The sequence below is a fragment of the Amblyomma americanum genome, chromosome 5 (assembly GCF_052857255.1).
Source record: "Amblyomma americanum isolate KBUSLIRL-KWMA chromosome 5, ASM5285725v1, whole genome shotgun sequence".
Classification (NCBI taxonomy): domain Eukaryota; kingdom Metazoa; phylum Arthropoda; class Arachnida; order Ixodida; family Ixodidae; genus Amblyomma; species Amblyomma americanum.
This window is the reverse complement of record NC_135501.1, coordinates 66,447,017-66,458,346: the sequence shown is the minus strand read 5'-3', so window position 1 is coordinate 66,458,346 and position 11,330 is coordinate 66,447,017. Positions and strand designations below refer to the sequence as shown.

The following is an 11,330-nucleotide window of genomic DNA, read 5'->3' as shown; positions in this document are numbered from 1 at the left end:
AAGAACTCATTCAATGGACCTCCTGCATGTTTATAAACAAACGAGGTGGCGCTGCAGTCGCTAGCGAGCTCGTGGTAGGCAAACGGTCGGGGAGTGGCGTCGCGGATAGGTGTTGTGCGCGGGTTTTCAAGGCTTGTAGGCGCGTTTCCGGTTTCTGCGAATCACAGCAATGGTCGATGCTTCCAACTTAGTAATTTGTCGAAGTACACGAGCTCGCGTTGTCCACGTGCGGCCTATAAAGAGAAATAGTTTGCCATTGTGTATTGTATATATGGTTAGTAGTAAACATGTAGAAAGCGTTCCTGCCGTTTATTTACGCGCTAGGCATTGAATAAAATAAGTTTTGACACTCTGCACTAGCCGGAATGATTTTACTTCGGGACAGTAGTGAGGGGAAGTGCTGGCGTTGTTTCGCCGGAGCAGACATGCGCTCATCGTCTGCTGACATACGTACGTGTCGCGCTGCGCGAAAAGTGGGGACAGAGTCGTGTTTCCGATCTCCTGTCTCGCTTAGCGCTGTTCCGCATGACCACGCACCAGCCAGGCCGACTTGTCCTCTTGTTAAGCTGGTCGATTTGGTGAAAATTTTTGATTTCTAGAATTATTTCCTTTCCTAGCCCTGAAGTCTAGTTTCGTGACGAAAAATTATAGCAAAATATTGAGTACAAATTTATAAATTACGCTTTTTAGAAGTGTGGTCGTCAGAAATTGTGAGGTAATTTCTTTGATTTCAGTGCCGCATTTCTTTGACCAAAGCGAAAGCGAAGATGCCATAAACGAGGGAATAAACTTTAAGGTTCGTTTTCTGACCTCTCACATTTTCTGCGACTGGATCACTCACCTTCGTAATTCGCATGAAAATCAAATGATTCCATTTGTCGCAAACTATTCCTGAGACGTTGAGGAGCGTAATAAATCTCTCGATTTTTCCCTAGACGTGCAGTATTGTGTTAGTTATTTTTTGTAAGAAACGTTTTCATGTAACTATCCTTGCATAAGTACTGATCATGTAGAAAAACAACTAATCGCGTCATCATATAGAACAGGGCTTTATGCACACGCTGGCATAAAAAAAAACTGCGCACTATCTACTCAATTATTTGAGACCTAGCTTGGGGGGACTTGACGACGGTGTTAATTATAATTACCCAGAACTGCGCCAGATATAGCTATAAATAAAAGGAATGACTGAAACTAGCGTAGGAATTTCATATTTGCACCAAGTTTAGTTACATATCGCATGCATGAATAACGAAAACACTTTTCATGCCGCGTCCCCTCAATCTCGCCACGTGTCTGTTAGTAGCACGCCTGCGGCTGCTTCTTTTCAAACAAGCTTCGCGATCATGTATTACCTCATGAAACATGACACATGCATGATGCAATGAAAAAGCATATGGCGTTTAGCACACTTAAGGTACGCTATTCTAAGCACACCAACGCGACCGCGCAAGATTGACACAGCTTACCAGACTTCTTTTTACTCGAATGAAATAATTACGTCGTCATATCAAGAAACAGTTTCAAGTAACTATTAAATGTCGCAAAACGCGCCATTTAAACATGGTGTGCTATTAACAAAAAAAAACGCATTCCTTGGGGGCGAGTGCACCTGTCGGCGCCCCGTACACTCCGGCTCAAGGTGATAAGTACGTGTGCAGCTACATGTCTTTTTTTTTCCTTGAGCAATTATCAGCCTACTATCCTGAAGTTCAGGTGAATGAACGCAGTAACTTGCATGCATTAAGTGCATTGAGTGGCAGTGCCTATCGACTCCCAGACTTCGCGCTTTACTACCGTGGCCCAATGCCTGTTAGCCAGTTTCCGAATGCGGCATTTATGCGCGAGAAACCTATCGAGGCTAATTTAATATTTTTTATGCTACTACGCGGATCCAGCAGTGACGCAGCTGGTCAATATATGCTGCTTCTGCAGTGCACAGGCTTGAAGCAGCCGCCGGTAACTGCGGCAGCTGCGGTAGGCACGGGCAAGCGGAACCTGTTTTGCCTACCATGCGAAAGTCGCTGCTAACATCAGCGCCACCGCATTTTCGTGACGTCGCGGGGTGAAGGAGGTCCATATCCTGCATGATAAGTGTTGTTCTCATTGTCTTTATGTGCATTTATTACTCGCGTGCCGTGGTAAATAAAAATGGCACCAGATATCACAACAGAGTTACGCTTTCGCTTGCTAGCGCTTCGACACTCGGTGCAAAAGCATGGATTTGCACTGCGTAGAAGACGATGAGCGAGAAGTGCCGCGCGGCGGAGCGCTCGCGCTAGGCCAGCTGCGATCAGACACCGCACTATTTTGCTCAGGGTTAGTACTCATCGGATTAGTGCTTGTGCCTTAATATGCGTCATACTAAATTTTGAGACAGTGATCGCATGCGAAAGGCTAGTTCATATTCATCGCCTTGTCATTTGTAAACTTGTCTGTGCTTCCCCAGTGGAACAGGATTTGAGGCAGTGTTATGTCAAAGTTAGATCAATCTTGCTTCTCCTGAGCTGTAAACATTGATGCTTCCTCTCCTTCTGAGCACTGCGAGCTGTCGGAGATGCAACTGCACAATTATTTAGGATTTCTACCTTTTTGCTATATCCCTCATTTTTGCGGCCCGCATTCAAGTCGTTCGCCATTGTCGATGGATTTTTTGTTACTTATTTTCGCTTTGTTATTTATTCTTGGTTGCGTGCCATCAGCTGTGGAGCCGGCGATTCTCCGAGCTCGGAACTCTTCCCAGGCACGGGATCCTACCTACAGACCTCCCTTCGCCGCACTCACGAGTGTTCTTTGGTATTTTTTTGTTTCTCTTGCCTTTACTTGCATTGCCAGTCGACAAATTTGTGCAGCTTTTAATTGTATGCAGATTTGTTAAATGCGCTAGCAATTTTTCTATGATGCCAAGCTGTGCTGTGAGGTATCAAGCTTCCTGCTAGTGAAGACATGCTTTTTTCCATTCCCTCTTCTCATTTAACCAAGGCAGACTGGTTGCAACTTTCAATTTAATACCTAGACATTGGTGCAAGGCACCATGATAGGAATTAATGAAAACCTGCACATCCTATATTCAAATCGGTGTGCGGTATTTCAGCCAGCTCATCTTTCAGTGTGGTTATAACAGTCATTGTGACTCTTCTCAAAGAATGTATATGGGTGCATTACATAAAATCTGTTCATTTGTTTTGTCATGGGCTAGATCATTGGTTTTTTATTTACTTATATTACGTCTAAGTTTAGTTTTTAAAGCAGTAGACGATTTCCTCTCTTGTCATTCATGACATTGCTACAGCCACTGACAGCTGTTGCTCTGGATGTATTTATTTGCAGTTGCCAGCGGCCAGCATCTATTGGGCCATGCGTGCTTCCTGCCTTCGGCTGTGTCATCCCTCCTGATCCGTTCATGGTAGTTATTCTTTTTCAGTGATGCATATCTTAGCTGCCTATTTAGAAAAATATTTTCAATATAGGCTTGCAGCTAGGTTTAGAAATGCATGAAACTCTACATGCACTTCACAGCAGTGCCTCAGCTTATAATTACCGGAACTGTAGACTTGTACAAAATATAGTCGCTGATGAAGCTCTTGACGCAGCTGCTGTTAACATAAACGTGCTTTGACATTGCACACCTGTTGCCTGGTATGCATATGTGTCCTCGAAAAGGACCTATATGTTCATTTATCCGTTTAAAAACATTGTGCTCTACAATGATGGTTTACCAGTATTTCTGATACAGAGACCAAATTGTCAGTCAGTAATGTAACATTGCACGATGACACCAATCCTTGTATGATATAGCATCCTTGCAATGCACTGGGCAAGCTGCTGTCAGCACACATTTATTGCTGGTTTATTGCCATAGCATATGGTTATACTGCACAGTTTGTACCTCTACCTTCTTAAAGCTTTATACTTTAAAAATTTCAAATTAGTTGAAGGAAAATTCAAGGAAATGTAACAGTAACTGTCTCACATTTTGGTGGACACTTGAACCGTGATATAAGGGAGGGATATAGAAGGGAAGTAATGAAGAGCTGATGCCCATGTTAGATGCCCCTCTTAAGTTAAACATACCTCGCAATTAACACATTTGGTGCAAAACAAACATGGGACTTGCACGTTCACAAGCACCCTCATGTCAGTAAAACAAAGTGCCAATGTTGCCGTACTTTAGAGCTTTGCTCCTAAAAGCGCAGCTGACTGCTGCTCAAAGTTGAGAGCAAAAATATGTCTAATTTTCCTCATGTGCAGTCTGCGGTGCTGATGCCATTTGCAATGGTGATTGACATTGAATTGCATGATGCTCAGTCTGTTCCTGGAGTTAGTGATTTTGTCTGTCATGTGAATGTGCTGTTAAAATTAGTGCAAAACAATGGTTCTCTAGTTCATTTTAGGTAACTGTGTCCTGTGCCACATGCTACCACCCATTTTCCTCAAATTTCCTAATCTCATTTAGCCATCTGATTGCCACCCATTCATGCATTCACCTACTCTTGGAATCCTCCCAGTGTTTTAGTGTGGTATTGCTTATATCTTCTCTGCATTACACATGCATTGCACTTCCTCTTTTTTTGATTTAGTCAAGAGATCTCTGTTCCTGTTTCTTGCATAAGCATAAGAGGTGACTCAAGTGCACCATCTAGGCTTGTGATGCAATGTGTAGGGCGCTTCGTTTTTGGGTAAAACCTGGTTTCTCCCTACTGTTGCATCAAAAAGGTTCTTAAAGATCAGGTTCAACCCAATTTCTGTGCAAATGTGCCTGTAAGAAAGTGTGGTTTGAAGGTGCACAAAGGCAAAGAACTGCTGGAGTGTAGTGGATGTCATATAATTCTTCTGACAGATTTTTTAAACAATTCTGGTTATTTTATTTCTCTTTTAATGTTTATTGTTTGTCGGTTGCTTATAATTTTTGGATAAACTGAAAACTACATGTACTGACTGGTATTTCATTCCAATAATTATACCCATTATTATGAAGCTGTGTTGGAAGGTAGGTGTGCATTTAGTATGCGTGGTTTGAATTTCAGTGATTGTTTCTGCAATGCAAAATGAAGGACAGGTCTGCTGTGCGAGTTTTTTGCAATGGAGTGAAAGTAGCTGGAGCAGCATTTGCTACTGTGTCACCAAGCCAAAAGTTCTCCCACAGACCACTGAGCTTCTGAATACCTATGGCTTAAAGCTCGAAGCTCTGGTTGGCCTTTCCGAGGTTTTCTGCATTAACGAGTGCAAGCCCAAGGGCTCAGAGCTAACAAGCATTTGAAACCATAGAGCTATACACAGTAGTGCTGGGACCGTGCAGCAAGTCAGTGTGAATTAGGTCGCGATAAACGTGGTTTACTGTAGAAATCTTGTGTGAAAAAATAGTTGCGCTCACAGAAACCGCTGTTTCTTTCTTAGTTGGTCATTGAAACAAAGCAATGCATGTAAAATTTTATATCTCACTGATCCCTCAATTTTTTCCAGCTAAAGACCAAGAGTTGCATGGAAGTTGTGCAAGCCACCAAGTTGCGTGTGATTTTTGCCAGGGACCTGGAGCAGGCTGGGAAATTAGTGGATGGCCAGTGGTATTCACTCAGTAAGGCAAGCTTTTTCTGTAAGTACAGTTTTTGGCATGGCATTGCTTAGGAACGCATGCACTAATCTGACTACTCTATGCCCGCCCATGCTTCAAGAATAATGAAGTTTATGAAAAAAATTGATTTCCGAAAAAAAATTGCCGCTTCTGTTATTTTTTTTCAGAAAAGTATTTGCCATTTAAAGGGCTGTGAAAACCTTAAAAATTATGTGCTTGTTTTGGCTGTTTTTTTCAAATTTCTTCCACATCTATGTTGGCCTGACCTTGTAGCTTGTCTGCATGAGATTGGCTGCTACCTACAGTTTGCTTTTTTGTTGCTCCTTTATTGCCTGTCACAATCTTTACTTTGCGTGGCAGTGTCATGCAGTTTGGGAAGTAATCTGACCTTATTTCTGCATTGGCCTGTAGTGCAAGCTTTTGCATGTGGGGCATGTTTATGGTGTCCTTTCGTTTGCTGTAACTGCAGTTTGGCCATGAGGGTTAGAGGCTTAGTCCTTTTTTTATTTTGATGCAGTGTCATATACTTCATGCATAAATTAATGAAGTAAGCACTATTTTTTGTAATAAAAGAACATTCATTATAGCTGTGGCCATTATAAGTGCACTTGACTCTAAAATGGCTTTCTTTCGGCGTTCAGTATTACATCTCAAAACCAGCCGGAAGACACAAAACAGGAGAAGAGATGAGCACAAGATGAGGCTGGTCTAACAACTGAAATTTTATTGAAGGAAAGTGGCAATAGAAGACCTGCAAAGAGATTCAAGCACGCAAGACCCCAAAGCAGTGAGAGGGCAAAAAATAACCGAAAGGCACTGATGTACTAGTAAACCATCTAAAAAACTAATTCCTTACAGTGAAGGTTCACCGACGGTTTAGCCAGGCACTTGTTTTTAGCCTTACTGATGTAGTAAGCCTCAACTATGTCAGGACAGATTTATCACTTCCCAAAACCACTGATGTGCCGCAGAAATCAGGCATGCAAAGAGAAAGGTCGTCCTCCGATTGCATTCACGAGATTGAACGTGCAGTGTCAGGTGAAAATTCGCCTTCCTCTCCATACAGTGAAAGTGTTCTCAGCCAGGCGCACATTCAGATATCTGCTTGTCTGCCCATAGTAGTTTCAGCTACGAGGCAGTGGAATGCAAAAAAACCTTTACTTTTGCAAGTGGTGAACATTTTTTTCTGCCACTGTGCATAGCGGACGATTACCCATAGTTGTACCAAGCCTAGTTTGAACGGTAGTGCAAAGGGCTCCTACATCACTTTTAGCTGTCAAGACAACAGCAACATCATACTTTGGTGCAACTTTCTTGGGATGGTGCGAAATGGCGTGGAGGTAAGGTATAGAGCCCGTCTTTTTGTGCTGCTCAACTACGTCAGCATCATGTGAACGGTGTTTCGTTCCCTCGAGAGAGTAAAAACACACTCTGACAGGTGCGCAAGATGGGCAAGTGGGAACCCAGGTGCCATTGGCTTGGAAACCTGCTCCGAGAATGCATTCTAAGCACTGTGATGGCATGACTTTCATAAAGCGGTCGTGATGCATGTGACTGCCAACCTGTCCTTCACCAGCCTCGAGTGGTTCAACTCGTAGCTAAGAGGCTTCCTGATCTTGGGCTTTGGCGCCAACATATGTGGTCGTCCACAAAGCGCAGGTCTAAGTCAAGAAGCTACAAACGGTTATGCTTAGTGAAATTCAGACGTAAAAGATAGGCTTTGACCACATGCCTAAAGATTTCTAAAACGTCTTGTGCCAACTTATCTGAGCCCTCCTTGTGCAAAAAAATTAGGTAGCTATCAACATAATGAAATGCTACTATGCTGAGGCCTTCCAAACAGGGCTTTGATGCGGTATCGACTCTGGACAGAAGAATGTCGCGGAGGAACAGTGCAACCTGGGACCCTCTGCATATGCCTGATTTCTGATGTAAATACCGCCTTGCCAACTCACAAAAGTGGAGTTCTGTGGAGTTCTAGTTTCTTGTGGACAGCAACCTGGGCAGGTGCTCTGCAGTGAGCATCGACATGGAGGGCCTGCACTATTCATTGTCACATGATAGACCTCTGAGGCATGTGCAAACTGCATCAGGGTGAACAATGAACATGCTTTTACAGATGATTCGTGATTTCGGTTGCTGGCTTCTTGGGGCTGTTGTCCTTTTACTGCAAATCCGCATTTGTCAGTTGGCAGGGCGGTATTTACACGCAGGTCGTACCTTTGCTCAGCAACATTTTTTGTTTAAAGTCGATAAGGCATTAGAGGCCTGTTTGGAAGACCTTGGCATAGTAGCATTTCATTATGTTCATGACTGTAATTTTTCTGGACATAGAAGGCTCAGATAAGTTGGCACAAGATGTTTTAGGAGTCCTTAAGGCATGCGGTCAAGGCCTGTCTTTTACATCAGAATTGTCTAAGCAGAACCGTTAGCAGTTTCTTGATGCAGACTTGTGCTTTATGGACGAATATGTTTGTCGGGGCTACAGCTAAAGATCGTGGAAGGCTCTTTTAAGCTACGAGTCGGACCACTCGTTGGGGAAGGATGGTGAAGAGGTGTATTTGTCGCTGGTTAAGGTCAGTAAAGATGGAAACACTTGATGGGTGTGCAATCGTGTGCATGACATCAGCTTTAGATAAGTCATGCCATCACTGCTGAGGACGCATTCTTGTAGCAGATTTCCAAGCAGCTGGGTTCCCACTTGCCCATCTCAACAACCTGTCATAGTATGTTTTCACTCGCTCGAGGGTAAGGAGCACATACTCCGATGATGCTGATACACCTTACCTCCACAGTATTTCACAGTCTCAAGAAAGTCGCAGGAAAGCGTAATGCTGCTGTTGTCTTAACAGCGAAGTGCAAGACAGGAGGCCTTTGCGCCGCCATTAAAAAGGCTTGATAAAACTGGGTACTTGTCCACAATGGACAGTGTCACAAAAAAAGGTTCACCACTTGCAGAGCAATGGAGTTTATTGCATTCCACTGCCTTATGGCTGCAACTAATATGGGCAGACGGGCAGATATCTGAATTTGCACCTGACAGCACTTTCACTCTATAGGGGGAAGGCAAATTCTAATCTGGCACTGCACGCTAAATCTTGTGAATGCAAATCTGAGGATGACCTGTCTCTTTGCACACCTAATTTCCACGACACATCAGTGGTTTATGGAAGGGAGAAATCTGTCGGTAGATAGTTGAGGCTTACTACATCGGTAAGGCTAAGGACACGTGTGGCTAAGCCATCGGAAAACCTTTACCGTAAGGAATTTGCTTTTTTAGATGATTCATTAGTATGCCAGTGACCTTTGATTGCACTTTGCCCTTTCACTGCTTTGGGTTATTGTGTGCTTGTATCTCTTCGCGGGTCTTCTTTTGCGGCTTTCCTTCGATGATGCCGCCGCAGTGGCTCAGTGGTTATGGCGCTCGGCTGCTGTCCCAAAAGACGCAGGTTCGATCCTGGCCGCATCAGTCAAATTTCAATGGAGGCGAAATTTTAGAGGCCCGTGTACTGTGCGTTGTCAGTGCACACTAAAGAACCCCAGGTGGTCGAAATTTCTGGAGCCATCCACTACGGCGTCCCTCATAGCCCGAGTCGCTTTGGGACGTTAAACCCTCAAAAATCAAATAATCAAAATCTTCAATTAAATTTTTGTTAGTCCCGCCTCTTGAGCTCATGTCTTCTTGTGTGTTCTGGCTGGTTTTAAGGTGAGTCAGTACCAACTCAGCCAGTCATAAGCCTTGTTCAGCATTACAACATTTTGAATAAATTGAGTTTACTAGGCTATGTTGCCGGGGATCGTGTCCGCAGCAGTTGTGGGCAACTCAGAAGAGATAGCATCATACAATTGGTTGTGTAATTGGCAGAGGATGACGTGAGGATGGTGCTCGAAAAGAAAATTTTATAATCGGATAATTATTTGCAGCCAAAAATGTCCAAAAAGTGGCTGGGCCAGAGAAAAAGTGCCGCAAATTTTGAAAACGCTGAAAGTAGGAGCGACAGCGTAGTGCCAAGTTTAAAAAACTGGAAGTATGGACAAAGCCAAAGCTTGAAGCCAAGTTTGAAAACTCGAAATGAGCAATCACGTGACCAATGATAAGTGTCCTATACTTAACCAGGAGATAGGAAAAAGAATGATAAATTAGAGGCAGTTAGGTAATTATTGAGAAGCGAGAGGCAATGAATGCGTGATTAGACTGGGCAAGTATTCAGTGAGTGGGCAGGAACGATTCATGGAGGAAAATTTGAAAACTCGAAATCGTTGCTGGGATGAAGTGAGGGTAAAATAAGAGTTAATTGATAACCAATCAAGTCAACAAGAAAACAACCATGGCGCCAAATTTGAAAGGCGACCAGTGTCGAGGAGGCGTCAACGCTTTCACATTTTTTTTTGCGCAGGTAGCAGCGGTGATCTCTATTTTTTGTTTTTTTCAGCCAAGACAAAAACCATTTTTCTTGGCTCATGGGCGATGTATCTAGGAACCTGCGGCCAGGACAACGCTGGACAGCATGCATCAGCAAGCTCGAAAAAAAAGCACGAAACAGTAAATAAATATTGATCATTTTCATTTCAATTCTAGTGGTTTTGTGCACGAATTACTCTGGAATGCACAAAGATTGTGTTGACAGGCGACCATTAACAAGCTGTGCATTTTTGTGCATAGCCTACTCCAGAACACAAATCCTGTGTTAATTGACAGGTGACAGTAACGACTGTTACACAGTGTACGAGCACTACACAAGACACACTACAGAAGACAAGGCAAACTACAGAAGACAAGACAGATTCCAGAAGACAAGACAGACCACAGAAGTCAAGACAGACTACAAAAGAGAGGACAAACTACAAAAGACAGACTATAAAAGACAAGACAGACTACAGAAGACAGGACTACAAAAGACAAGACACACTACAGAAGACAAGACAGACTACACAAGACATGCCCAAAATACGACAAGACTACAGACTACAGAAATTTTTTGTCTTAGAATCCTGTAGTGCGTTTTGACTGGGTAGATAAAAACACAGCGAACATTTCCTCTCCTGTCTTGCGCAAACACTTCTCTACTGGATGAAATTGCACTCTAAGGGAGATACCGTTGGCACCTTGCATCTTGTGTACTGTGCGCACCTTGTGACCTGCAGCGATGCTGATGCCCAGAGAGGTAACATAATGCTCAAGTGGTTGCCAATGAATGGTAGCCAAAACACAACACACACGACACAGGCTCCATACCGGAGGCACTGAGGACATGGAAAAAGTTAAGTTCTCTTGGCATGCTGCACACATACTGACACTACACGGCACAGCATACAAACAATTCCTGAAGATAGCATTAACATACAGCCCATATTTCACAGAGTGTAGGATAGGCGTGATACAAGGTCACACACATGGCCACAGTTTGCTCCAATGGTGGGCGACGCCCACCTCTTTTAACACAATGCTGGCAGGTGCAAGGGCGACGACGACCACTGCCACAATGTCGACTATGACAGGACTTCGCCAAATGCTGCACATGCCACTGTAAAGAGCACTGTGCACAGTAGCAGCTTTTCACAACACTGCACCGCCACACATAACTTCACACAAGAAGCACTCAGCTTGAAGCAGCACACTGTAGACTGCGTTTGTACAGCACCACTGAAGCTGAATTCCTTGCGGGGGCCCATCATCTTGATGAAGACAATGCAATGAGAAGTGAGCAGAGGCTTCGTGCCTCAGGGAAGAAATACTGCGAAGACAGCGTTCTGCGCT

General features: G+C 43.7%; 1 long non-coding RNA gene across 1 annotated transcript; it reads left to right on the top strand.

The window, feature by feature from the left end:
* Window positions 1-2,707: 2,707 nt before the first annotated feature.
* LOC144134758 (uncharacterized) lies at window positions 2,708-10,145 on the top strand. The gene is made up of 4 exons (XR_013315244.1): window positions 2,708-2,796; window positions 3,331-3,406; window positions 5,464-5,593; window positions 10,006-10,145. It is a non-coding gene; the product is annotated as an uncharacterized LOC144134758 (long non-coding RNA).
* The last annotated feature ends 1,185 nt before the right edge of the window (window positions 10,146-11,330 follow it).